This window comes from Schistocerca nitens, chromosome 10 (assembly GCF_023898315.1).
Source record: "Schistocerca nitens isolate TAMUIC-IGC-003100 chromosome 10, iqSchNite1.1, whole genome shotgun sequence".
NCBI lineage: Eukaryota > Metazoa > Arthropoda > Insecta > Orthoptera > Acrididae > Schistocerca > Schistocerca nitens.
In genome coordinates, this window is record NC_064623.1 from 220776588 (window position 1) to 220781506 (window position 4919).

General features: G+C 40.4%; 1 non-coding gene across 1 annotated transcript; it reads left to right on the forward strand.

The window, feature by feature from the left end:
* The first annotated feature begins 543 nt into the window (after positions 1–543).
* Positions 544–615, forward strand: Trnae-cuc (transfer RNA glutamic acid (anticodon CUC)). Its single transcript has one exon. It is a non-coding gene; the product is annotated as a tRNA-Glu (tRNA).
* The last annotated feature ends 4304 nt before the right edge of the window (positions 616–4919 follow it).

A 4919-nucleotide genomic window follows, 5' to 3' on the forward strand; every position in this document is an offset into this window, starting at 1 on the left:
GCACGAAAAGAGGCAGCTAGCGACCTGTCGTCACAAGCCTTTAAAAATGAGTGTGAATGACAGAAGAGAGGGGTGCGAATTCTCAATATGCGAGGGCTGAATGAATAGTAATGCCTCCACCTTCGTTAACTGGGTTTGGATAGGAATATTTTAATAAATCAAACGTAGAAATAATCTTTACAATGTGAACTTTAATTACCAATATTCACTTTTCCACATAATCACCAGCCAATTGGACACATTTCTGCCAACGATGAACAAGTTTTCTGAAGCCGTCACGGAAAAAGTCGACACTGTTTCCGCAACCACAGTCTCACAGTTCTCTCAACGTCTTCATCAGAAGCGTAATGATGTCCCCGCAGATCTTTCATTATAGGGATCAAGTAGGAGTGAGCTGGGCATGAGTTTCCGTAGTGCACATGGAAACATGACTACTAACAGGAATAAAAATCATTAAGATCAATTAAACTATATTTTCTCATACAGACTAAGGTGTAATTGCTTTACGCTAGAAATACAGATATAAGAATCGGTACTGCGTCGTCCGGTATGGTCTAGTGGCTAGGATAGCTGGCTCTCACCCAGCAGGCCTGGGTTCGATTCCCGGTACCGGAAAAGTATTTTTCACCTCAGTTTCTCAGAGAACTGATGAAATAAAGGAAGGAAATGTTCAAATTTTGCAAATATGTCGTCGATTCAGCAATTTAATTCCATCTCCAGAGTTCCGTACGCGCCGTCTTGTATATTACGCCTCCTTTAAATAACTTTCTCCTGGTAGTTTCTTTTTTCTGTTTCTTTTTCTTTTTTCTTTTTTTCTTTTTACTCGCCAGATATGTTTCGCTGAAGTTTCAGTATCATCAGTGAGTTTTTATTGATATCTTCTATAAAACAGGAAAAATGATCTTTGTTACTTGTACAGATATAAATTTGAGTTTGAAGACAGTATTTACATATCTTAAAGACAGGCAAAATTTGGATATACACCTTGCTAACATATGCTGTGAATTTCCAAATTTTTATGCAATTTAATGCAGTTGTTTTGCTTCACAGTTTGTCATCTGGCTGCCGGACTTGCATGGGACTTGTGACAAGCAGCCGGGAGAGTCCAACTTTGTATCGATCAGCGATTCTCGTTGCTCATAGTTTATATCCTGCCTCTGACTTATTTGTTTTCTATATTATAAATGGTTTGAAACGTCGTTGTAAATGGTTAGAAATGTCGTAGGCACGTTGAGCCAAGTCTCTACGAGATTCACTGCTAGTTAATTGAGACAGTCAAAATACCTATGGAAGACATTATCTGTGTACAGATTTCACTTAAGTAGAATGATGGTTATGTAGAATTCATAGGGCAGGAATATGTATGAGATGTGCTAAGCGACTGCGCGTATGACGCCGAGGTCAACCGTTACAGTCACGTCTCATTGGTACAACACTGTTCACATCTTGTGCTAATTCCAAACTTTTAATATTACACAGCAATTAGTTCGTGTGTAATTTGATTTAGGTGAGTGGGAGGAGGGGCGTCCGGACCCTCAGGACCCCCCCCCCCAACCCCCCCGCCCCCTTTGGCTACGTCCGTGCTTCTCCTACATCACGAAAAGATCAGCGGAATCCAAGTTGTGGTACCTGTCGCAAACCAGCGGAACACCAGAAGACTATGAGATGTGTGTTCAAAATCCGCGGTACTTTGCCACGGGATTTGCTTGTCCTAGCGATGTAATGGCACTGAAAATATCAGAGCGTTTTCGGGCAGATTGTACCGAAATCACGTGAACCTGTAGATAATGGACATTGACGTCGAAAATTCTTTCCTGCGCATCTGAATTCTCAGTCCTCACATACTCCTACCGCACGAGGGTAAAACTCAATGTCCACTAATGTTGCGACACTGTGTGTAGCCCCTAACCAATCCAGCAGTTGTGCGAAGAGAGTGAAGCACAGGGAAGAGATTCCTTTCCGTGCAGCGTCGTACACATCAGGCTCAAGGAAGCAGACACTTGTTGCGTCAATTAAGATGAACCAACGGGGTGTTGGCGAGCAGGAAATGATCGTACCAAAGTCATAGCAAGAGAAAGAGTCCCAATTTAAATTGTTTCTGTTTTCTCCTTCTGCTTAGCTTCAATGCCTTGTAGTACAGGGTCCGTTGTGCTCGAGATCTGACAAATTTGTACGTTATGACTTGGCGGCCAGGAGCCCTCGGCCGTCAAGGTAACCTATGGGAGAGAAGTGCTCTGCGACTCCTGTCTGTGAATCCTGTACACTTTGTTCAATGTGTGATCGCATTTTTACTTGCTTGTGTCTTGTATACTCTGGGGAGGAATTTGGGGACCAGCGCAGCATTTGCCTAAACGAACGTGGAAAACCGCATAAGAAACCAATCCCAGCCTCGATACGAATGACGGTTATCGCTGAAATAATCGGTTTCGGATTATATCTTTTATTTTTTTTCACGCCAGTATAACTTGGCTCTTAAAACCGCTCAAATTAACTGGTTTCTGAAATAACCGATTTTCGGTTTTTTTATTCCTGTTCCCTCTTGTGGTAAGCGTAGAAATCGAACGAACATTGAAAATTTCGACTCTCGAAGTCTGAAGATATAGAGGTAGGGGTGCAAATGTAGACGCGTGTGGGTAATGTGGAAACGTCTAGTATCTGGCCTCCAGTGCTGCACTCTAGCGGGGCAGCCACATATTGTTTCAATAGCTCCTATTTGTCACGGTAGAGGGTTAGCAGTAGACATGGGCAAACTGGAACACATAACTGTTTCGAAACAAATGAGACAGTACAATATAATGTTTAGAAACGCTGTTTCGAAACAGTGAAACAGTTCGTGTTTCGTAATTGCATAGGCCCACACATTATATCATATTGAGTGTCTACTGTACAAATATTGCCATATAAACACAAATAAGGTGCGAGAGCGCCAATCATATCGCTGAAAGTATGAAAATTTCACTTAGCTGTCTTGGCAGTCTCGTATTTCCTACAGCAAATGCGCTGTTTTCGTGTCATGTGACTTTCATATTTTCACTTGACTTTGTATGTTTGACATAACAGATTTTGCGAAACTCGTTTCCCTGTATTCCAGTGCCTAATTTTGGTAGGTTTCATGAGTGATGATCTATACGTGCTCTTCAAAAGGCATATCATGGGATATAATTTATTGAGATAGCATTCTGGGAAGCGAGGCACTGAATTAACATTTGAGACTGCCACTCACACTTTTCTTACTCACAGTTAAATTTTCCATTGTTTGCGGTATGTTTCCTTCAAGCATAAAATCCAGTCTAAAATTTAAAGCAATTCACTCGGTGTAATGCCTTTGTGAGACCTATATCATGGCAGATCTGGCTCTACGCCACTTAACGATTCTTGTTAAGGAAGTTTGTTTGAAGTACACGTATATGGAGTTCCCTCAAGTACTCACAACAAGCACATATATTATCATTTTATTACAAACTTCCCCAGGAAAGCAGAGGTAAAGTTAAGTTGCTGTCGAATTGCAATTTTTATCACAGCATCTGAAAGCCAAAAACAAAAGTATCAAAGTACTGTTGTTGGTTCGCCTGAGAATTATCTATGATACACAAGTATTAAGATGCCTATATTGTGTAATAACCAAACATGGCACATTTACAACACACAAACATATACATATATAAATCAGATAATTATTCTTGAACACATAAATAAATAAATGTACTTAAAAAAAATTAAACCCACTGAATGGTGAGCCAATACGAAAGTGTCTTCTGCGTACAACAAATCTGAGAAAAATGTTCTTACAAGGTAGCTACATCTAAAATTTAGTGGACCAAACAAAATCCAGTCAAATACAAATTCAGTGCATATTTGCCAGAGAAGAACAAAATCATCTGAAATTTTACTGTTTCATTTCTGTGTAGATCTACTGTACCTATTCTAAGTTATAGTTTAGAAATATCATTTTTGATCCTTTTTAGCTTGAAAGACGGGATCGTCTGTCTGTTATTGCTTGCCCTTGCTTTGGAAATATGCGATCACATGGAACAGAGTTGGCCACAACACAAAGACGCTGTTTCATTATTTCAAACAGCGTAGGAAACAACACACAATTTTCTTTCCACCACAGCAATGGATCTTGTGATTCGTGTATCACTGGCATCTTCATACATTTATCAAGCTCGGCTGTAGTTGCAACACGTGTACGTTATAAGAGATGTGTAATTTAACTGAATGTTTTTGACAGTTTTATTATTTTGAATGCGAATAATGTGCGTTATTTTATTGTTTGTTGGTGTTTATAAAGCAGATATTACGCCATTTCGGAATAGGGCAGTCAATTAGAAATGAAGCTCTATTTTCGGAAACCTTAAGCTTCGTGCTGTCGTGTGTGAAAAAGATTTCGACACACTTGAAAGTGTTTCATGAAGTGAGATGTTAAATGTGTTTCAGTGTCTGTACCGTGCCCGAATCGCGTCAGAGACAAGAGCGGAATGAAACGTCACTGTTTCGACACAATTAGTCCCTTCCGAGCACAAGTGGACTGAAACAGCGTTATTTTGAAACAGCCATACGTTTTCTGTGTCTGGCTCGAGATCGAATTTGGTCCCGGTATCAGAGACAGAGCGGTATGAAACACGACTGTTTCGAAACAGTGAAACATAGCCGTTTCGAAACACTGAGGCAGTTCCACGTATCGATACACTGTATCGAAACACAGAAACAGTGGCCAAGTGTGTTTAGCAGTCAGTTGAGCAACAGACGCCGTGCCAGTGATCCAAGTTACGTTCGCGCATTTTCTAAACCTTTTTCGAGGTAAGTTTTGGTGCATAGAAGGCTTTAGCAGTCCTTTGTCAACCTTAAATGGATAGTTTCTTAATGTAATCTACCGAAACTGAAAGTGGTCATTGTGTAGGTAATGTGGAAGCATACAT